Below are 24,326 nucleotides of genomic sequence, written 5' to 3'. Positions count from 1 at the left end.
AAATCAAGCAAAAAAATAAATAGGCTTTCTATGGCCCACTGAGTGAGAGATGGCACACACAGGAGTGGCACACAAGCCCTGACTGAGGCCAATATTTTTCTCCCACTGATTGATGTAGTGTTTTTTTTTAAGGTAGATTTTAGAACCCAAATCAAGCAAAAAAATAAATAGGCTTTCTATGGCCCACTGAGTGAGAGATGGCACACACAGGAGTGGCACACAAGCCCTGACTGAGGCCAATATTTTTCTCCCACTGATTGATGTAGTGTTTTTTTTAAGGTAGATTTTAGAACCCAAATCAAGGAAAAAAATAAATAGGCTTTCTATGGCCCACTGAGTGCGAGATGGCACACACAGGAGTGGCACACAAGCCCTGACTGAGGCCAATATTTTTCTCCCACTGATTGATGGAGTTTTTTTTTTTTAAGGTAGATTTTCGAACCCAAATCAAGGAAAAAAATAAATAGGCTTTCTATGGCCCACAATTTGAGAGAGAGAGGTGACACACCCAGGAGTCAAGACTGGCACACAAGCTGAAAGGGCAATATTAATCTCCCACTGTTTTTTTTTTTTTTTATTTTTTTTTCAGGGAGACTTTAGAAACCAAATAATAATAATAATAATAAAAAAAAGGCTTTCTATGGCCCACTGAATGAGAGATGGCACACACAGGAGTGGCACACAAGCCCTGACTGAGGCCAATATTTTTCTCCCACTGATTGATGTAGTGTTTTTTTGTTAAGGTAGATTTTCGAACCCAAATCAAGGAAAAAAATAAATAGGCTTTCTATGGCCCACTGAGTGAGAGATGGCACACACAGGAGTGGCACACAAGCCCTGACTGAGGCCAATATTTTTCTCCCACTGACTGATGGAGTTTTTTTTTTTTTTAAGGTAGATTTTTGAACCCAAATCAAGGAAAAAAATAAATAGGCTTTCTATGGCCCACTGAGTGAGAGATGGCACACACAGGAGTGGCACACAAGCCCTGACTGAGGCCAATATTTTTCTCCCACTGATTGATGTAGTGTTTTTTTTTAAGGTAGATTTTAGAACCCAAATCAAGCAAAAAAATAAATAGGCTTTCTATGGCCCACTGAGTGAGAGATGGCACACACAGGAGTGGCACACAAGCCCTGACTGAGGCCAATATTTTTCTCCCACTGATTGATGTAGTGTTTTTTTTAAGGTAGATTTTAGAACCCAAATCAAGGAAAAAAATAAATAGGCTTTCTATGGCCCACTGAGTGCGAGATGGCACACACAGGAGTGGCACACAAGCCCTGACTGAGGCCAATATTTTTCTCCCACTGATTGATGGAGTTTTTTTTTTTTAAGGTAGATTTTCGAACCCAAATCAAGGAAAAAAATAAATAGGCTTTCTATGGCCCACAATTTGAGAGAGAGAGGTGGCACACCCAGGAGTCAAGACTGGCACACAAGCTGAAAGGGCAATATTAATCTCCCACTGTTTTTTTTTTTCAGGGAGACTTTAGAAACCAAATAATAAAATTACAAAAAAAAGGCCTTCTATGGCCCACTGAATGAGAGATGGCACACACAGGAGTGGCACACAAGCCCTGACTGAGGCCAATATTTTTCTCCCACTGATTGATGTAGTGTTTTTTTGGTAAGGTAGATTTTAGAACCCAAATCAAGCAAAAAAATAAATAGGCTTTCTATGGCCCACTGAGTGAGAGATGGCACACACAGGAGTGGCACACAAGCCCTGACTGAGGCCAATATTTTTCTCCCACTGATTGATGTAGTGTTTTTTTTTAAGGTAGATTTTAGAACCCAAATCAAGCAAAAAAATAAATAGGCTTTCTATGGCCCACTGAGTGAGAGATGGCACACACAGGAGTGGCACACAAGCCCTGACTGAGGCCAATATTTTTCTCCCACTGATTGATGTAGTGTTTTTTTAAGGTAGATTTTAGAACCCAAATCAAGCAAAAAAATAAATAGGCTTTCTATGGCCCACTGAGTGCGAGATGGCACACACAGGAGTGGCACACAAGCCCTGACTGAGGCCAATATTTTTCTCCCACTGATTGATGGAGTTTTTTTTTTTTAAGGTAGATTTTCGAACCCAAATCAAGGAAAAAAATAAATAGGCTTTCTATGGCCCACAATTTGAGAGAGAGAGGTGACACACCCAGGAGTCAAGACTGGCACACAAGCTGAAAGGGCAATATTAATCTCCCACTGTTTTTTTATTTTTTTATTTTTTTTTCAGGGAGACTTTAGAAACCAAATAATAATAATAAAAAAAAAGGCTTTCTATGGCCCACTGAATGAGAGATGGCACACACAGGAGTGGCACACAAGCCCTGACTGAGGCCAATATTTTTCTCCCACTGATTGATGTAGTGTTTTTTTGTTAAGGTAGATTTTAGAACCCAAATCAAGCAAAAAAATAAATAGGCTTTCTATGGCCCACTGAGTGAGAGATGGCACACACAGGAGTGGCACACAAGCCCTGACTGAGGCCAATATTTTTCTCCCACTGACTGATGGAGTTTTTTTTTTTTTTTAAGGTAGATTTTTGAACCCAAATCAAGGAAAAAAATAAATAGGCTTTCTATGGCCCACTGAGTGAGAGATGGCACACACAGGAGTGGCACACAAGCCATGACTGAGGCCAATATTTTTCTCCCACTGATTGATGGAGTTTTTTTTTTTTTAAGGTAGATTTTCGAACTTAAATCAAGGAAAAAAATAAATAGGCTTTCTATGGCCCACAATTTGAGAGAGAGAGGTGGCACACCCAGGAGTCAAGACTGGCACACAAGCTGAAAGGGCAATATTAATCTCCCACTGTTTTTTTTTTTTTTTCAGGGAGACTTTAGAAACCAAATAATAAAAAAAAAGGCTTTCTATGGCCCACTGAATGAGAGATGGCACACACAGGAGTGGCACACAAGCCCTGACTGAGGCCAATATTTTTCTCCCACTGAATGATGTAGTGTTTTTTGTTAAGGTAGATTTTAGAACCCAAATCAAGGAAAAAAATAAATAGGCTTCCTATGGCCCACTCAGTGAGAGATGGCACACACAGGGATGGCACTCTAGCAGAAATGCCAATCTTAATCTCCCACAAAAAAAAAAAAAAAAAAAAGGGACTGTCCTACAATTACTATCTCCCTGCAGTAATCTCAGCCAGGTATGGCAGGCAGCAATAGGAGTGGACTGATGCACAAATTAAATAAAAAGTGTGGACAAACAAAAAAGATAGCTGTGCACAAAGGAAGGAACAAGAGGATATGTGCTTTGAAAATAGCAGTTGGTTTCCACAGTGGCGTACACACAGCAATACAGCTATCAGGGAGCCTTCTAGGGCAGCCCAATGAGCTACAGCGCTGAGAGAAAAAAAAATGTAGCTTCCACTGTCCCTGCACACCGAAGGTGGTGTTGGACAGTGGAAATCGCTACAGCACAAGCGGTTTGGTGGTTAGTGGACCCTGCCTAACGCTATCCCTGCTTCTGACGAAGCGGCAGCAACCTCTCCCTAAGCTCAGATCAGCAGCAGTGAGATGGCGGTCGGCGGGAACGCCCCTTTATAGCCCCTGTGACGCCGCAGACAGCAAGCCAATCACTGCAATGCCCTTCTCTAAGATGGTGGGGACCAGGACCTATGTCATCACGCTGCCCACACTCTGCGTTCACCTTCATTGGCTGAGAAATGGCGCTTTTCGCGTCATTGAAACGCGACTTTGGCGCGAAAGTCGCGTACCGCATGGCAGATGCAACGCTGGGATCGGCTCGGTTTCATGAGACGCCAACTTTGCCAAAAGTCGGCGACTTTTGAAAATGAACGACCCGTTTCGCTCAACCCTACTCACCGTTACTTGTCACTTTGTTCTCCAAAGCCAGTGTCATCTGTACAAAATGTGAAAAAAACAAACAACCAATATACTCCCTGTCCGCAGAAATCCACGAGTGTCCCATGACGATCTCCCGTGGAGAGCAGCAGCATCAGATAATGCGACTGCTCTCCAGGGGCTCCAGAAACACAATGACGGGAGGAAGGTATCCTTCCGCCACTGTATTCCTCCGCCGCTGTAAAAAAAAGTCCCTAGTCTCACTTTATGGCATTGCTGTATGAGACATTTTCCCATGCAGCAATTGGCATAAAGTGACACTTTGAACTCAGGTAACCTCAGTGATACACTGCAGGAGCCATTGTCTCCTGTCAGTGTGTCACTGAGGGTCCTGTAGAGCAGTGACATCACCCAATGTCACTGTTCTATAGGGGAGATCGTCGTGGGACACTCGTTATTAATTGGACTACGGCGGACAGGTAGTACGTGGTTTATTATTTTAAGTTTTTTGCAGGCGCAGAAGTATGGTAAGTATGGTGAAATGAAGAATATTAAAATACTTTTTCCTAATGTGTGCGTGTTTTATTAACCCTTTTCTTACTTCTGGATTAATAACGGATAGGCGTCTTATTGACGCCTCTCCGTTATTAACCCGGCTTAATGTCACCTTACGATAGCAAGGTGACATTAACCCCTTATTACCCCATATCCCACCGCTACACGGGAGTGGGAAGAGAGGGGCTAAGTGCCGGAATTGGCGCATCTTACAGATGTGCCATTTCCGGGGCGGCTGCGGACTGGTATTTGTAGCCGAGGGGGGGCAATATCCATGGCCCCTCTCTAGGCTATGAATATCAGCCCGCAGCTGTCTGCGTAGCCTTTCTGGCTATAAAATATAGGGGGACCCCACGTCATTTTTTGGGGGGGTCCCCCTATTTTAATAGCCAGTAAAGGCTACGCAGACAGCTGTGGGCTGATATTCATAGCAGGCTACAAATATTGGCCCCCGGCCGTCGGCTTTCCCCCTCTGGTGCAGAAAATTGCGCGGGAGCCCACGCCGTTTTTTTTTTTTTTTTTTTTTTTAATTCAACGCTCATAAAGGCCTCTTTCACCCTTGCGTCGGTACGGGTCCGTCGCTATGCGTCGAGCCGACGTTCCGACCCACGTTGTGAAATTTGTACACGACGTGGGCAGCGGATGCAGTTTTTCAACGCATCCGCTGCCCATTCTGAAGTGCGGGGAGGATGGGGCGCAGTTTCGGCCGTGCATGCGTGGTCGAAAATGGAGGACGCGATGGACAAAAAAACATTCACTTGAACGTTTTTTCGTGCCGACGGTCTGCCAAAGCACGACGGTTCCGTTGCAGGACGGACGCGACGTGTGGCCATTCGTCGCGATCCGTCGCTAATACAAGTCTATGGGAAAAAAACGCATCCTGCAAGCACATTTGCAGGATCCGTTTTTTTCTGCCAGATCCGTTTTTTCAGTCGGATCCGGTTTTTTTCTGCCAGATCTGTTTTTTTCCACCGGATCCGTTTGTTTCCACCAGATCCGGTTTTTTTTCCACCGGATCCGTTTGTTCCCACCAGATCTGTTTTTTTCCCGCCGGATCCGTTTTTTCCTGCCGGATCCGTTTTTTTCCGCCAGATCCGTTTTTTTCTCATAGAGTTGTATTAGCGCCGGATTGTGCCTGATGGGCACAAGTTTCATCCGTTTTTTGCAGGATCCGTCAGAAAAGCTGTATCCGCCGGATGAAAAACACATAGGAACGGGTTTTGTCTGTTTTTTTCATGCATTTTTCCATTCAAATCATGCACATTTTCTGTTTATTTATTTTCCAAAAACCTCATCAAAACCTGCATCAAAACTGCACCAAAAACTGCATCAAAAACCGCACCACAAACCTGCACCAAAAACTGCATCAAAAACCGCAGCAAAAACCTGCACCAAAAACTGCACCAAAAACCTGCATCAAAAATAGCACAAAAACTGCATCAAAAACAGCATCAAAAACCGCACCAAAAACTGCATCAAAAACCGCACCACAAACCTGCACGAAAAACTGCATCAAAAACCGCACCAAAAACATGCACCAAAAACTGCACCAAAAACTGCATCGAAAACCACATCAAAAACTGCACAAAAAACCTGCATCAAAAAAGCACCAAAAACTGCATCAAAAACAGCATCAAAAACCGCACCAAAAAGCTACATCAAAAACAGCACCAAAAACTGCATCAAAAACCGCACCACAAACCTGCACCAAAAACTGCATCAAAAACCGCACCAAAAACATGCACCAAAAACTGCACCAAAAACTGCATCAAAACTGCATCGAAAACCACATCAAAAACCGCACAAAAAACCTGCATCAAAAAAAGCACCAAAAACTGCATCAAAAACAGCATCAAAAACCGCACCAAAAAGCCACATCAAAAACAGCACCAAAAACTGCATCAAAAACCGCACCACAAACCTGCACCAAAAATCGCACTAAAAGCATGCACCAAAAACTGCATCAAAACCTGCATAAAAAACTGGTGCAGTTTTGATCCGGTTTTTGATGCGGTTTTTGATGCAAGTTTTTGGTGCAGGTTTTTGGCGCAGTTATTGGTGCAGGTTTTTGATGCGGTTTTTGATGCCGTTTTTGGTGCAGTTTTTGGTGCAGGTTTTTGGTGCAGTTTTTGATGCAGTTTTTGGTGCGGTTTTTGATGTAGGTTTTTGGTGGGGTTTTTGATGCTGATTTTGATGCAGTTTTTGGGGCTTTTTTGATGCAGGTTTTTGGTGCGGTTTTTGATGCAGTACTTGGTGCAGTTTTTGGTGCAGGTTTTTGGTGCGGTTTTTTATGCTGTTTTTGATGTAGCTTTTTGATGCGGTTTTTGATGCAGTTTTTGATGCAAGTTTTTGGTGCAGGTTTTTGGCACAGTTATTGGTGCAGGTTTTTGATGCGGTTTTTGATGCCGTTTTTGGTGCAGTTTTTGGTGCAGGTTTTTGGTGCAGTTTTTGATGCAGTTTTTGGTGCAGTTTTTGGTGCGGTTTTTGATGTAGGTTTTTGGTGGGGTTTTTGATGCTGATTTTGATGCAGTTTTTGGTGCTTTTTTGATGCAGGTTTTTGGTGCGGTTTTTGATGCAGTTTTTGGTGCAGTTTTTGGAAAATAAATAAACGGAAAATGTGCATGATTTGAATGGAAACATGCATGAAAAAACCAGACAAAAACCGTTCCTATGTGTTTTCCGTCCGGCGGAAACAGCTTTTTTTGACGGATCCTGCAAAAAACGGATGAAACGTGTGGCCATCAGGCGCAATCCGGCGCTAATACAACTCTATGAGAAAAAACGGATCTGGCAGAAAAAAACGGATCCGGCAGTAAAAAACGGATCCGGCGGAAAAAAACGGATCCGGTGGAAAAAAACAGATCCGGCGGAAAAAAAACGGATCCAACGGAAAAAAACGGATCTGACGGAAAAAAACGGATCCTGCAAATGTGCTCGCAGGATGCGTTTTTTTCCCATAGACTTGTATTAGCGACGGATCGCGACGAATGGCCACATGTCGCGCCCGTCCTGCAACGGATCCGTCGTGCTTTGGCGGACCGTCGGCACAAAAAAACATTCAACTGAATGTTTTTTTGTCCGTCGCGCCCGCCATTTTCTACCACACATGCGCGGCAGAAACTCTACCCCCTCCTCCCCGCACTTCAGAATGGGCAGCGGATGCGTTGAAAAACTGCATCCGCTGCCCACGTCATGTACAAATTTCACAACGTGCGTCGGGACTTCGGCCCGACGCATAGCGACGGACCCATACCAACACAAGGGTGAAAGAGGCCTTTATGAGCGTTGAATTTAAAAAAAAAAACGCGCAATTTTCTGCGCCAGAGGGGGAAAGCCGACGGCCGGGGGCCAATATTTGTAGCCTGCTATGAATATCAGCCCGCAGCTGTCTGCGTAGACTTTACTGGCTATTAAAATAGGGGGACCCCCCCAAAAAATGACGTGGGGTCCCCCTATATTTTATAGCCAGAAAGGCTACGCAGACAGGTGCGGGCTGATATTCATAGCCTAGAGAGGGGCCATGGATAGGGTTGAGCGAAACGGGTAGGCCATTTTCAGAAGTCGCCGACTATTGGCAAAGTCGGGTTTCATGAAACCCGACCCCTGTGTGGGGTCGGCCATGAGGTCGGCGATCTTCTGAATCTGGTATTGGAATTCCGATAACGAGTTCCGATATGTTTGCGATATCGGAAATCGGTATCGGAATCCACATTTAAGTGTAAAATAAAGAATTAAAATAAAAAATATTGATATACTCACCTCTCCGACGCAGCCTGCACCTTACCGAGGGAACCGGCAGCCTTCTTTGCTTAAAATGCGCGCGTGAATGGCCTTAGATGACGTCACGGCTTGTGATTGGTCGTGGCCTCCCATGTGACCGCCACGCGACCAATCACAAGCCATGACGTAATTCTCAGGTCCTAAATTAGAAGGAAGGCTGCCGGAAAGAAGCAGGGCGCGTCCGAGGGTGAGTATATACCTAATAGGAATATACTCACCCTCGGCTTCTTTCCGGCAGCCTTCCTTCCTAAGAATGCGCGCGTGAATGGCCTTAGATGACGTCATGGCTTGTGATTGGTCGTGGCCGCCCATGTGACCGCCACGCGACCAATCACAAGCCATGACGTATTTCTCAGGTCCTAAATTCCTAGAATTAGGAATTTAGGACCTGAGAATTACGTCACGGCTTGTGATTGGTCGCGTGGCGGTCACATGGGCGGCCACGACCAATCAGAAGCCGTGACGTCATCTAAGGCCATTCACGCGCGCATTTTAAGCAAAGAAGGCTGCCGGTTCCCTCGGTAAGGTGCAGGCTGCGTCGGAGAGGTGAGTATATCAATATTTTTTATTTTAATTCTTTATTTTACACATTAATATGGATCCCAGGGCCTGAAGGAGAGTTTCCTCTCCTTCAGACCCTGGGAACCATAGCATCCCATTGCACTGCATTGGGTTTCGTGTTTCGGCCGACCCCGACCCCGACTTTTTTATAGGATCGGCCAATTTCACTCGACCCGACTTTTGAGAAAGTCGGGTTTTGTGAAACCCGACCCGATCCTATAAAAATAAAAGTCGCTCAACCCTAGCCAAGGATATTGCCCCCCCCCCCGGCTACAAATACCAGTCCGCAGCCGCCCCGGAAATGGCACATCTGTAAGATGCGCCAAATCCGGCACTTAGCCCCTCTCTTCCCACTCCCGTGTAGCGGTGGGATATGGGGTAATAAGGGGTTAATGTCACCTTGCTATCGTAAGGTGACATTAAGCCGGGTTAATAACGGAGAGGCGTCAATAAGACGCCTATCCGTTAATAATCCAATAGTAAGAAAAGGGTAAATAAAACACGCACACATTAGGAAAAAGTATTTTAATATTCTTAATTTCACCATACTTACCATACTTCAGCGCCTGCAAAAAACGTAAAATAATAAACCGCATACTACCTGTCCGCCATAGTCCAATTAATAATGAGTGTCCCACGACGATCTCCCCTATAGAACAGTGACATCGGGTGATGTCACTGCTCTATAGGACCCTCAGTGACACACTGACAGGAGACAATGGCTCCTGCAGTGCATCACTGAGGTTACCTGAGTTCAAAGTGTCACTTTATGCCAATTGCTGCATGGGAAAATGTCCCATACAGCAATGCCATAAAGTGAGACTAGGGACTTTTTTTTTTACAGCGGCGGAGGAATACAGTGGCAGAAGGATACCTTCCTCCCGTCATTGTGTTTCTGGAGCCCCTGGAGAGCCGTCGCATTATCTGATGCTGCTGCTCTCCACGGGAGATCGTCGTGGGACACTCGTGGATTTCTGCGGACAGGGAGTATATTGGTTGTTTGTTTTTTTCACATTTTTTACAGATGACACTGACTTCGGGGAACAAAGTGACAAATAATGGTGAGTATGTAATCTATGTTTAATGTACTGTATGTCTATATGTATGTATTGTATGTATGTATGCAGTATGTATGCATGTATGTATGGATGTATGCATGTAGTATGTATGTAGCATGTATGTAGTATGTATGTATGTATGTATGTAGTATGTATGGATGTATGTATGTAGCATGTATGTAGTATGTATGTAGCCTGTATGTAGTATGTATGTAGTATGTATGTATGTAGCATGTATGTATGTATGTATGTCTGTAGCATGTATGTATGTAGTATGTATGAAGCATGTAGTATGTATGTAGCATGTATGTATGGATGTATGTATGCAGTATGTATGTAGCATGTATGTATGTAGTATGTAGCATGTATATAGCATGTATGTATGTAGCATGTATGTATGTAGCATGTAGTATGTATGTAGCATATATATGTAGTATGTAGCATGTATGTAGTATGTATGTATGTAGCATGTATGTATGTAGTATGTATGTATGTAGTATGTATGTGGTATGTATGTATGTATGTGGTATGTATGTTTGTAGCATGTATGTATGTAGTATGTAGCATGTATGTAGCATGTATGTAGCATCTATGTATGTATATAGTATGTATGTAGCACATATGTAGTATGTATGTAGCATGTATGTATGCATGTAGAATGTATGTATGTAGTATGTAGCATGTATGTATGCAGCATGTGTATATGTATGTAGCATGTATGTAGCATGTATGTATGTATGTAGCATGTATGTAGCATGTATGTATGTATGTATGTAGCATGTATGGAGTATGTATGTAGCATGTAAGCATGTATGTATGGAGCATGTATGTAGCATGTATGTAGCATGCATGTATGTAGCATGTATGTATGTATGTATGGAGTATTTTTTTTTTTACATTCAACACATTAGCCGGATGATGGGACTACTACTGTCCCATCATTGGCTAATGTGTCAATCACTGTCAGTGTAGCAGGCATCGTCCGATTGGACTTGTAGTCCCATCGGACGATGCCTGCACAGACACAAAGACCCCCGGCAGTCCGCATAGACCCCCCCCCCGGCAGGTTGTACAGACCCCGGAGAGGCCGCACAGACCCCGCGGCAGGTCGTACAGACCCCGGAGAGGCCGCACAGACCCCCCGGCAGGTCGTACAGACCCTGGAGAGGCCGCACAGACTCCCCCGGCAGGTCGTACAGACCCCGGAGAGGGCGCACAGACCCCCCGGCAGGTCGTACAGACCCCAGAGAGGCCACACAGACCCCCCCGGCAGGTCGTACAGACCCCGGAGAGGCCACACAGACCCTCCGGCAGGCCGTACAGATCCCAGAGAGGCTGCACAGACCCCCCGGCAGGCCGCACAGACCCCGGAAAGGCCGCACAGACCCCCCGGCAGGCCGCACAGACCCCGGAGAGGCCGCACAGACTGTTGTGAACTCTGTTTTCGGGCTCCCTCTTGTGGTCACAGGTGGTATTGTGTGTTTTGTTTTTGGGCTCCCCCTGGTGGCTTTGTTTGTTATCCTGCGGATCTGTGGCTGAATCAGCTGCCTCGTTATGCACTAGGGAGTTTCCTATTTAGCTCTGCTTCACCTCCACTTGTTGCCGGCTGTCGATGTATTCAGTGCTATTCTGATCTCCCCTGATTATCTTTGTTTTCAGTCTCTTCTGGAGAAGCTAAGTTTCTGTTTGATTATTTTTTGCTCATCAGTCTGCAATATGATTTCAGTGTATGATGAGTTTAGTCCAGCTTGCTAATATGTGAGTTGTGCTGCTGGTAAGCTCTGGGGTACGGAGTTGCTTCCCCCGCACCGATAGTTGGTGCGGGGGCTCGAGCAATCTCTGCATGGATATTTTGCTTAGGGTTTTCTATTGACCGCACAGCTCCCTTCCTATTTTCTGCTATCTAGTGTTAGCAGGCCTCATTTGCTAAATTTATTTCATCTCTGCATTTGTGCTTTCCCCTTAACTCACCGTTAATATTTGTGGGGGGCTTTTCTATATCTTTGGGGTCATTTCTCTGAGGCAAGTAAGGACTTTACTTTCCCTCTAGGAATAGGTAGTTTCTCAGGCCATGAAGAGACGTCTAGGATTTTCAGGTAACGTTCCACGGCTGCCTATAGTTGTTTGCGGATAGGTTCAGGTTTGCGGTCAATCCAGATACCACTTCCCCAGAGCTGGTCGTCGGTTGAGTTACTTAGCTAGTCTAACTTGCGATCCTTGCCACTAGGATCATAACAGTACAGCCGGCCCATAAAGTGTTAATTGCATGGCAGAAGCAGGAGAAGAGAAGCCTTGAGGACTTTTTTTTTTTTTTTTGCTGCCGTGTGTCTAGCTGCTGTGTGTCCAGCTTCTCTCCTCCTCTTAATCTTGGTGTGGCTCTGAGTTCAGCTGCTAACATGGATATCCAGAGTTTGGCCTCCAGTGTAGATCATCTTGCTGCAAGGGTACAAAGTATTCAGGATTTTGTTGTTCACAGTCCTATGTCAGAGCCTAGAATACCTATTCCGGAGTTGTTTTCTGGAGATAGATCTAGGTTCCTGAATTTTAAGAACAATTGTAAATTGTTTCTTTCTTTGAAACCTCGTTTTTCTGGTGATTCCGTTCAGCAAGTTAAGATTATTATTTCTTTCTTGCGCGGCGACCCTCAAGATTGGGCCTTCGCATTGGCGCCAGGGGATCCTGCATTGCTCAGTGTGGATGCGTTTTTTCTGGCCCTTGGATTGCTCTATGAGGAACCTAATCTTGAGAATCAGGCTGAAAAAGCTTTGTTGGCCCTCTCTCAGGGGCAAGATGAAGCAGAGGTATATTGCCAGAAATTTCGGAAATGGGCGGTGTCTTCTGAACAGACACCTGAGTCTATGCAATGTGATAGAATTCTGACCAGAAGTGAACGGCAAAATTATAGACGGCAAAATGGGTTGTGCTTTTATTGTGGTGACTCAGCTCATGTTATCTCAGCATGCTCTAAGCGCACAAAAAAGATTGATAAATCTGTCACCATCGGTACTTTACAGCCTAAGTTCATTTTGTCTGTTACCCTGATTTGTTCCCTGTCATCTTACCCGGTTATGGCTTTTGTAGATTCAGGTGCTGCCCTGAGCCTGATGGATTTGTCATTTGCCCGGCGCTGTGGTTTTGTTTTGGAGCCTTTAAAATTCCCTATTCCACTAAGGGGTATTGATGCTACACCATTGGCTATGAATAAACCTCAGTACTGGACGCAAGTGACCATGTGCATGACTGTTGTGAATTTTGATTCTGGGCTCCCCCGGTGGCTACTGGTGGTATTGAACTGGTGTCTTCATCTTCTCTGTTCACCTGTTCCCATCAAGATGTGGGAGTCGCTATATAACCTTGCTGCTCTGTTAGTTGCTTGCCGGTCAACAATGTTATCAGAAGCCTCTCTGTGCTTGTTCCTGCTCCTAGACAACTACTAGATAAGTTGGACTCTTGTCCATGTTTGTTTTTGCATTTTGGTTCCAGTTCACAGCTGTAGTTTCGTTACTGTGTCTGGAAAGCTCTTGTGAACAGGAATTGCCACTCTGGTGTTATGAGTTAATGCCAGAGTTTTAAAGTAATTTCTGGATGGTGTTTTTGATTAGGGTTTTCAGCTGACCATGAAAGTGTCCTTTCTGTCTTCTGCTATGTAGTAAGTGGACCTCAAATTTGCTAAACCTATTTTCATACTACGTTTGTTATTTCATCTTAATTCACCGCCAATACATGTGGGGGGCCTCTGTCTCCTTTTGGGGTATTTCTCTAGAGGTGAGCTAGGACTAATATTTTCCTCTGCTAGCATTATTTAGTCCTCCGGCTGGTGCTGGGCATCTAGAATCAACGTAGGCATGCTACCCGGCCACTGCTAGTTGTGTGTTAGGTTTAGTTCATGGTCAGCTCAGTTCCCATCTTCCAAGAGCTAGTTCCTATATATGCTTATGCTATGATCTCTTGCCATTGAGATCATGACAGTTTGACCGGCCCACTAAAGGGTTAAAATCCTTGGCTGAGAAAGGAGAGAAATAAGTAGTTTGCTGAAATTTTTTTTTTTTTTTTTTTCTCTCCTTTGAATGGCTCTGTGTCCACCTGTTTGTAATGGATCTTCAGAGTGTAACTGCAGGTTTGAATAATCTCGCCACGAAGGTACAAAATTTGCAAGATTTTGTTTGTCATGCACCCGTATCTGAGCCGAGAATTCCTTTGCCGGAATTTTTCTCGGGGAATAGATCTGGGTTTCAGAATTTTCGAAATAATTGCAAATTATTTTTGTCCCTGAAATCTCGCTCTGCCGGAGACCCTGGACAGCAGGTCAGGATTGTTATTTCCTTGCTCCGGGGCGACCCTCAAGACTGGGCTTTTTCATTGACACCAGGGGTTCCTGCGTTGCTCAATGTGGATGCGTTTTTTCTGGCCTTGGGGTTGCTTTATGACGAACCTCATTTGGAGCTTCAGGCAGAAAAAACTTTGATGTCCCTATCTCAGGGGCAAGATGAAGCGGAAATTTACTGCCAAAGATTCCGTAAATGGTCTGTGCTTACTCAGTGGAATGAGTGCGCCCTGGCGGCGACTTTCAGAGAGGGTCTCTCTGATGCCATTAAGGATGTTATGGTGGGGTTCCCTGTGCCTGCGGGTCTGAATGAGTCCATGACAATGGCTATTCAGATCGATAGGCGTTTGCGGGAGCGCAAACCAGTGCACCATCTGGCGGTGTCCACTGAGAAATCGCCAGAGAGTATGCAGTGTGATAGAATTCTGTCCCGAAGCGAGCGGCAGAATTTTAGACGGAAAAATGGGTTGTGTTTCTATTGTGGTGATTCTACTCATGTTATATCAGCATGCTCTAAGCGCACTAAAAAACTTGGTAAATCTGTTTCCATTTGCACCTTACCGTCTAAGTTTATTCTATCTGTGACCCTGATTTGCTCTTTGTCATCTATTACCACGGACGCCTATGTCGACTCTGGCGCCGCTTTGAGTCTTATGGATTGGTCCTTTGCCAAACGCTGTGGGTATGATTTAGAGCCTTTGGAGACTCCTATTCCTCTGAAGGGGATTGACTCCACCCCATTGGCTAATAATAAACCACAATACTGGACACAAGTAACTATGCGTATTAATCCGGGTCACCAGGAGATTATTCGCTTTCTGGTGCTGTATAATCTACATGATGATTTGGTGCTAGGATTGCCTTGGCTGCAATCTCACAATCCAGTCCTCGACTGGAGAGCTATGTCTGTGTTGAGCTGGGGATGTAAGGGGGCTCATGGGGATGTACCTGTGGTTTCCATTTCATCATCTATTCCCTCTGAAATTCCTGAGTTCCTGTCTGACTATCGTGACGTCTTTGAAGAATCCAAGCTTGGTTCGTTACCTCCGCACCGAGAGTGCGATTGTGCCATAGATTTAATCCCGGGTAGTAAATACCCAAAGGGTCGTTTATTTAATCTGTCTGTGCCTGAACATGCTGCTATGCGAGAATATATAAAGGAGTCCTTGGAAAAGGGACATATTCGTCCATCGTCATCTCCCTTAGGAGCCGGTTTTTTCTTTGTGTCAAAAAAAGACGGCTCTTTGAGACCATGTATTGATTATCGGCTTTTGAATAAAATCACTGTTAAATATCAATACCCATTGCCGTTGCTGACTGATTTGTTTGCTCGCATAAAGGGGGCCAAGTGGTTCTCTAAGATTGACCTTCGTGGGGCGTATAATTTGGTGCGAATCAGGCAGGGGGATGAGTGGAAAACCGCATTTAATACGCCCGAGGGCCACTTTGAGTATTTAGTGATGCCTTTTGGTCTTTCTAATGCTCCGTCAGTTTTCCAGTCCTTTATGCATGATATTTTTCGCGATTATTTGGATAAATTTATGATTGTGTATCTGGATGATATTCTGATTTTTTCGGATGACTGGGACTCTCATGTCCAGCAAGTCAGGAGGGTTTTTCAGGTTTTGCGGTCTAATTCTTTGTGTGTGAAGGGTTCTAAGTGTGTTTTTGGGGTACAGAGGATTTCCTTTTTGGGATATATTTTTTCCCCCTCTTCCATTGAAATGGATCCTGTCAAGGTTCAAGCTATTTGTGATTGGACGCAGCCCTCTTCTCTTAAGAGTCTTCAGAAATTTTTGGGCTTTGCTAACTTTTATCGTCGATTTATTGCTGGTTTTTCGGATATTGCTAAGCCATTGACCGATTTGACTAAGAAGGGTGCTGATGTTGCTGATTGGTCCCCTGATGCTGTGGAGGCCTTTCGGGAGCTTAAGCGCCGTTTTTCCTCTGCCCCTGTGTTGCGTCAGCCTGATGTTGCTCTACCTTTTCAGGTTGAGGTCGACGCTTCTGAGATCGGAGCTGGGGCAGTGTTGTCGCAGAAAAGTTCTGACTGCTCCGTTATGAGGCCTTGTGCCTTCTTTTCCCGTAAATTTTCGCCCGCTGAGCGGAATTATGATGTTGGGAATCGGGAGCTTTTGGCCATGAAGTGGGCTTTTGAGGAGTGGCGCCATTGGCTTGAGGGGGCCAGACATCAGGTGGTGGTATTGACTGACCACAAAAATTTGATTTATCTTGAGACCGCCAGGCGCCTGAATCCTAGACAGGCGCGCTGGTCATTATTTTTCTCTCGGTTTAATTTTGTGGTGTCATACCTACCGGGTTCTAAGAATGTTAAGGCGGATGCCCTTTCTAGGAGTTTTGAGCCTGATTCACCTGGTAACTCTGAGCCCACAGGTATCCTTAAGGATGGAGTGGTATTGTCAGCCGTTTCTCCAGACCTGCGACGGGCCTTGCGGGAGTTTCAGGCGGATAGACCTGATCGTTGCCCACCTGATAAACTGTTTGTTCCTGATGATTGGACCAGTAGAGTCATCTCTGAGGTTCATTCTTCTGCGTTGGCAGGTCATCCTGGCATTTTTGGTACCAGGGATTTGGTGGCAAGGTCCTTCTGGTGGCCTTCCCTGTCACGAGATGTGCGAGGCTTTGTGCAGTCTTGTGACGTTTGTGCTCGGGCCAAGCCTTGTTGTTCTCGGGCTAGTGGATTGTTGTTGCCCTTGCCTGTTCCTAAGAGGCCTTGGACGCACATCTCGATGGATTTTATTTCGGATCTGCCTGTTTCTCAGAAGATGTCTGTCATCTGGGTGGTGTGTGACCGTTTCTCTAAGATGGTCCATTTGGTTCCTCTGCCCAAGTTGCCTTCTTCTTCCGAGTTGGTTCCTCTGTTTTTTCAAAATGTTGTTCGTTTGCATGGTATTCCTGAGAATATCGTTTCTGACAGAGGGACCCAATTCGTGTCTAGATTTTGGCGGGCATTCTGTGCTAGGATGGGCATAGATTTATCTTTTTCGTCCGCTTTCCATCCTCAGACGAATGGCCAGACCGAGCGGATTAATCAGACCCTGGAGACATATCTGAGGTGTTTTGTGTCTGCTGACCAGGATGATTGGGTTGCTTTTTTGCCATTGGCGGAGTTCGCTCTCAATAATCGGGCCAGCTCTGCCACTTTGGTGTCCCCGTTTTTCTGTAATTCGGGGTTTCATCCTCGATTTTCCTCTGGTCAGGTGGAATCTTCGGATTGTCCTGGAGTGGATGCTGTGGTGGAGAGATTGCATCAGATCTGGGGGCAGGTGGTGGACAATTTGAGGTTGTCCCAGGAGAAGACTCAGCTTTTTGCCAACCGCCACCGTCGTGTTGGTCCTCGGCTTTGTGTTGGGGATTTGGTGTGGTTGTCTTCTCGTTTTGTCCCTATGAGGGTCTCTTCTCCTAAGTTTAAGCCTCGGTTCATTGGCCCGTATAAGATATTGGAGATTCTTAACCCTGTTTCCTTCCGTTTGGACCTCCCTGCATCCTTTTCTATTCATAACGTTTTTCATCGGTCATTATTGCGCAGGTATGAGGTACCGGTTGTGCCTTCCGTTGAGCCTCCTGCTCCGGTGTTGGTTGAGGGTGAGTTGGAGTACGTTGTGGAGAAAATCTTAGACTCTCGTGTTTCCAGACGGAGACTCCAGTATCTGGTCAAGTGGAAGGGATACGGCCAGGAGGATAATTCTTGGGTGAATGCATCTGATGTTCATGCCTCTGATCTGGTTCGTGCCTTTCATAGGGCCCATCCTGATCGCCCTGGTGGTTCTGGTGAGGGTTTGGTGCCCCCTCCTTGAGGGGGGGGTACTGTTGTGAATTTTGATTCTGGGCTCCCCCGGTGGCTACTGGTGGTATTGAACTGGTGTCTTCATCTTCTCTGTTCACCTGTTCCCATCAAGATGTGGGAGTCGCTATATAACCTTGCTGCTCTGTTAGTTGCTTGCCGGTCAACAATGTTATCAGAAGCCTCTCTGTGCTTGTTCCTGCTCCTAGACAACTACTAGATAAGTTGGACTCTTGTCCATGTTTGTTTTTGCATTTTGGTTCCAGTTCACAGCTGTAGTTTCGTTACTGTGTCTGGAAAGCTCTTGTGAACAGGAATTGCCACTCTGGTGTTATGAGTTAATGCCAGAGTTTTAAAGTAATTTCTGGATGGTGTTTTTGATTAGGGTTTTCAGCTGACCATGAAAGTGTCCTTTCTGTCTTCTGCTATGTAGTAAGTGGACCTCAAATTTGCTAAACCTATTTTCATACTACGTTTGTTATTTCATCTTAATTCACCGCCAATACATGTGGGGGGCCTCTGTCTCCTTTTGGGGTATTTCTCTAGAGGTGAGCTAGGACTAATATTTTCCTCTGCTAGCATTATTTAGTCCTCCGGCTGGTGCTGGGCATCTAGAATCAACGTAGGCATGCTACCCGGCCACTGCTAGTTGTGTGTTAGGTTTAGTTCATGGTCAGCTCAGTTCCCATCTTCCAAGAGCTAGTTCCTATATATGCTTATGCTATGATCTCTTGCCATTGAGATCATGACACATGACTCCTGTTCATCAGGAGGTGATTCGCTTTCTTGTTCTGCATAATTTGCATGCTGTTATCGTGTTGGGTCTGCCATGGTTGCAGACTCATAATCCAGTCCTGGATTGGAAAGCAATGTCTGTGTCAAGTTGGGGTTGCCAGGGAATTCATGGTGACGCTCCTGTGGTGTCAATTGCTTCATCCACTCCTTCTGAAGTCCCTGCGTTTTTGTCGGACTACCAGGATGTATTTGATGAGCCCAAACTCAGTTCTCTACCTCCTCATAGGGATTGTGATTGTGCTATAAATTTGATTCCTGGTAGTAAGTTTCCTAAGGGACGACTTTTCAATTTGTCAGTGCCGAAGCATGCTGCTATGCGGAGTTATATAAAGGAGTCTTTGGAGAAAGGACTTATTCGCCCCTCCTCCTCCCCTCTGGGTGCGGGATTCTTTTTTGTGGCTAAGAAGGATGGTTCCCTGAGACCTTGTATTGATTATCGCCTTCTAAATAAAATCACGGTCAAATTTCAGTATCCTTTGCCATTGTTATCTGATCTGTTTGCTCGCATTAGGGGGTCTAGTTGGTTCACCAAGATAGATCTTCGTGGTGCGTATAACCTTGTGCGTATTAAGCAGGGTGATGAATGGAAAACTGCATTTAATATGCCTGAAGGCTATTTCGAGTACTTGGTGATGCCTTTTGGACTTTCTAACGCTCCTTCTGTCTTTCAGTCCTTCATGCACGACATCTTCCGCGAGTATCTGGATAAATTTATGATTGTGTATCTGGATGATATTCTGTTTTTTTCTGATGATTGGGAGTCCCATGTTAAGCAGGTCAGGATGGTGTTTCAGGTCCTGCATGCCAATGCTTTATTTGTGAAGGGCTCAAAATGTCTTTTTGGAGTCCAGAAGGTTTCTTTTTTGGGTTTCATTTTTTCCCCTTCTACTATTGAGATGGACCCAGTCAAGGTTCAGGCTATTCATGACTGGACTCAGCCTACATCTGTTAAGAGTCTTCAGAAGTTCTTGGGTTTTGCTAATTTTTACCGTCGCTTCATCGCTAATTTTTCTGGTGTTGTTAAGCCTTTGACGGATTTGACCAAGAAGGGTTCTGATGTTACTAATTGGTCTCCTGCGGCTGTGGAGGCCTTTCGGGAGCTGAAGCACCGGTTTTCCTCGGCTCCGGTCTTATGTCAGCCAGATGTCTCTCTTCCTTTCCAGGTCGAGGTTGATGCTTCTGAGATTGGAGCGGGGGCTGTTTTGTCGCAGAGAAGCTCTGATGGCTCTGTGATGAAGCCATGTGCTTTCTTTTCAAGAAAGTTTTCGCCTGCCGAACGAAATTATGATGTCGGTAATCGGGAGTTGTTGGCTATGAAGTGGGCATTTGAGGAGTGGCGACATTGGCTCGAGGGAGCTAAGCATCGTGTGGTGGTCTTGACTGATCACAAAAATCTGATTTATCTCGAGTCGGCCAAGCGGCTGAATCCTAGACAGGCTCGTTGGTCGTTGTTTTTCTCTCGTTTTGATTTCGTGGTCTCGTACCTGCCTGGTTCGAAGAATGTGAAGGCTGATGCTCTTTCTAGGAGTTTTGTGCCTGACTCTCCTGGAGATTCTGAACCGGCTGGTATCCTCAGAGAAGGGGTGATTCTGTCTGCCATCTCCCCAGATTTGCGACGAGTGCTGCAGGAGTTTCAGGCGGATAGACCTGACCGTTGTCCACCGGAGAGACTGTTTGTCCCAGATAGATGGACCAACAGAGTTATTTCCGAGGTTCATTCTTTGGTGTTGGCAGGCCATCCTGGAATATTTGGTACCAGAGATTTGGTGGCCAGGTCCTTTTGGTGGCCTTCCTTGTCGTGGGATGTGCGTTCCTTTGTGCAGTCTTGTGGAATTTGTGCTCGGGCTAAGCCTTGCTGTTCTCGTGCCAGTGGTTTGCTGATACCTTTGCCTGTCCCGAAGAGGCCTTGGACGCACATTTCCATGGATTTTATTTCGGATCTCCCTGTCTCTCAGAGAATGTCTGTCATCTGGGTGGTGTGTGATCGTTTTTATAAGATGGTCCATTTGGTGCCCTTGCCTAAGTTGCCTTCCTCCTCCGAGTTGGTTCCGCTGTTTTTTCAAAATGTGTTTCGTTTGCACGGGATCCCTGAGAATATTGTTTCCGACAGAGGATCCCAGTTTGTGTCTAGATTTTGGCGGACCTTTTGTGCTAAGATGGGCATTGATTTGTCTTTTTCGTCGGCCTTCCATCCTCAGACGAATGGCCAGACCGAGCGAACTAATCAGACCTTGGAAACCTATTTAAGATGTTTTGTTTCTGCTGATCAGGACGACTGGGTGGCTTTTTTGCCATTGGCCGAATTTGCCCTTAATAATCGGGCTAGTTCTGCTACTTTGGTTTCGCCTTTTTTTTTGTAATTCGGGGTTTCATCCTCATTTTTCCTCGGGTCAGGTGGAGCCTTCTGACTGTCCTGGAGTGGATCTTGTGGTGGATAGGTTGCATCAGATTTTGGATCATGTGGTGGACAATTTGAAGCTGTAACAAGAGAAGGCTTAGCGCTTTGCCAACCGCCATCGCTGTGTGGGTCCCCGACTTCGTGTTGGGGACTTGGTGTGGTTGTCTTCTCGCTTTGTTCCTATGAAGGTCTCCTCTCCCAAGTTCAAGCCTCGGTTTATCGGTCCTTATAAGATTTTGGAATTCCTTAACCCTGTGTCATTTCGTTTGGACCTCCCTGCATCGTTTGCTATTCATAATGTGTTCCATCGGTCGTTGTTGCGGAGGTATGTGGTGCCTGTGGTTCCTTCGGTTGAGCCTCCTGCCCCTGTGCTGGTTGAGGGAGAATTGGAATACGTGGTGGAGAAGATCTTGGATTCTCGTATTTCTAGACGGAGGCTTCAGTATTTGGTTAAGTGGAAGGGCTATGGTCAGGAGGATAATTCCTGGGTTGTCGCCTCTGATGTTCATGCGGCTGATTTGGTTCGTGCCTTCCATGTGGCTCACCCTGATCGCCCTGGGGTTTTTTGATGAGGGTTTGGTGACCCCTCATCAAGGGGGGGGGGTACTGTTGTGAACTCTGTTTTCGGGCTCCCTCTTGTGGTCAAAGGTGGTATTGTGTGTTTTGTTTTTGGGCTCCCCCTGGTGGCTTTGTTTGTTATCCTGCGGATCTGTGGCTGAATCAGCTGCCTCGTTATGCACTAGGGAGTTTCCTATTTAGCTCTGCTTCACCTCCACTTGTTGCCGGCTGTCGATGTATTCAGTGCTATTCTGATCTCTCCTGATTATCTTCGTTTTCAGTCTCTTCTGGAGAAGCTAAGTTTCTGTTTGATTATTTTTTGCTCATCAGTCTGCAATATGATTTCAGTGTATGATGAGTTTAGTCCAGCTTGCTAATATGTGAGTTGTGCTGCTGGTAAGCTCTGGGGTACGGAGTTGCTTCCCCCGCACCGTTAATTGGTGCGGGGGCTCGAGCAATCTCTGCGTGGATATTTTGCTTAGGGTTTTCTCTTGACCGCACAGCTCCCTTCCTATTTTCTGCTATCTAGTGTTAGCGGGCCTCATTTGCTAAATCTATTTCATCTCTGCGTTTGTGCTTTCCCCTTAACTCACCGTTAATATTTGTGGGGGCTTTTCTATATCTTTGGGGTCATTTCTCTGAGGCAAGTAAGGACTTTACTTTCCCTCTAGGAATAGGTAGTTTCTCAGGCCGTGAAGAGACGTCTAGGATTTTCAGGTAACGTTTCACGGCTGCCTATAGTTGTTTGCGGATAGGTTCAGGTTTGCGGTCAATCCAGATATCACTTCCCCAGAGCTGGTCATCGGTTTAGTTACTTAGCTAGTCTAACTTGCGATCCTTGCTACTAGGATCATAACAACAGACCCACCGGCAGGCACGCACACTCGCACAGACCCCGCCCACACAGAGACACGCAGTCTCCGCCCACGCACCGCCCACTTTCCATTATAGTGATTTTTGCACTGTGGGGACTTCAGATTCCGATTTCCGATATCACAGAAATATCGGAACTCGGTATCGGAATTCTGATACCGCAAGTATCGGCCGATACCCGATACTTGCGGTATCGGAATGCTCAACACTACTCCTCACACTATTCCCCCCCTCCTCATATATTTACCTCCTCACTTTCTATACTGCCTGCTCACCTGACTCCCTATACTGTGTCTGCACACATCCCATCACCCTCACTCCCCGTACTCCGTCCACATCTGTCCACATACACTTTTCACATCGCTACTCATACTGTGTCCACATACATTCCCCTGTCGCTCACCATAATGTCTGCACCCATCCCCCATACTGTTTCCTCATACATGTAAATTATTCCCCCAGTATTGTTTCCTCATACATGCCCCCGGCCGGACCCCAGCCTTAAAAAAAAAAACCTTGCTCAGGTGCCGCCCCCCGCATCCTGGCACCCTAGGCATGTGCCCTCACGTGCCTAGTGGCAAATACGGCCCTAGTTATAGTTCTCGATGCCCAGTTGATAGATGGATTATGGATTGAAAACCAGGGAATTCCTAGAATAATTGGACATTTTGGGATGAAATAAGATGAAAATTAACTGCTTCATGATGGTTTAGTTCAATACAGATTTCCAGTTCAATTGTCTTGTGAGTTACAGGTCCAGACGATAAAGGTCCATCCATAGTTTCCATATCAATTGGCATGGATTTAGTCCTACTTGCAATGCTATTATCAAGTGTGAATTGAAAGTCCACAAAATTCCCTCCTGCTCCAGAATCTAATATGGCAGAGCATTGTATTTTTCTGACTCACAAATATTAGCTGTATGGCACCAAAAAATTTGACGATGGTGATTGCTTTTTGTCTTTATTCTGCATTACAGCATTACAGATGAGATGGTCTGCATAACTGGGTCTGGCCATTCAAAAAGGTCTAAATCACTTTCAGTCTTGGCATTAGTGAAAGCTAATTAGGATAGTTGATGGCAAAATGTCCAGTGCCCCCCACAATAAAGACATAGATTCTCTGTATACCATCTCTCCTTCTCTACTGCAGAGAGAGGTTTTTGGATTACATCAATTTGCATAGGTTCAGGCACACTTTCCATGTATTGTTGGTTTTTTAATGCTGTTTGAGTAAATGAGTAGTTATGGGTGTTTCCAAATCCTCACAGTCTTTCCTTTCTTTGTTACATGAGTCTCTGATCAATTCGAATGCATAGTTGAATAAAGTCATCCAAATTATCAGTGGTTCCAACTCTTGCAAGTTCATCTTTTATTAGCTCTGTTAATCCTCAGCAAAATTGACTCCTCTGGGCAGCAAAATTCCAAGTGGTGTCTGCCACCCAGCAGTGGAATTCGAAGGTATATTCAGCTACAGAGCGCTGCCCCTGTCATAGGTTATACCAATATCCCTTTTACCATGTACAAATTTCCCACTTTACCAGCACCAAAGCAACCCCAGACCACCATATTACCTCCAGCAAGCTTGACAGATGGCGTCAGACATTCTTCCAGCATCTTTTCAGTTGTTCTGAGTCTCAGAAATGTTCTTCTGTGTGATCCAAACACCTCAAACTTGGATTCGTCTGTCCATAACACTTTTTTCCAATCTTCCTCTGACCAATGTCTGTGTTCTTTTGCCCATATTAATATTTTCCTTTTATTAGCCAGTCTCGGATATGGCTTTTTCTTTGCCA

The sequence above is a fragment of the Ranitomeya variabilis genome, chromosome 1 (assembly GCF_051348905.1).
Source record: "Ranitomeya variabilis isolate aRanVar5 chromosome 1, aRanVar5.hap1, whole genome shotgun sequence".
In the NCBI taxonomy this organism is placed as follows: domain Eukaryota; kingdom Metazoa; phylum Chordata; class Amphibia; order Anura; family Dendrobatidae; genus Ranitomeya; species Ranitomeya variabilis.
Note: the sequence above shows the minus strand (reverse complement) of the source record.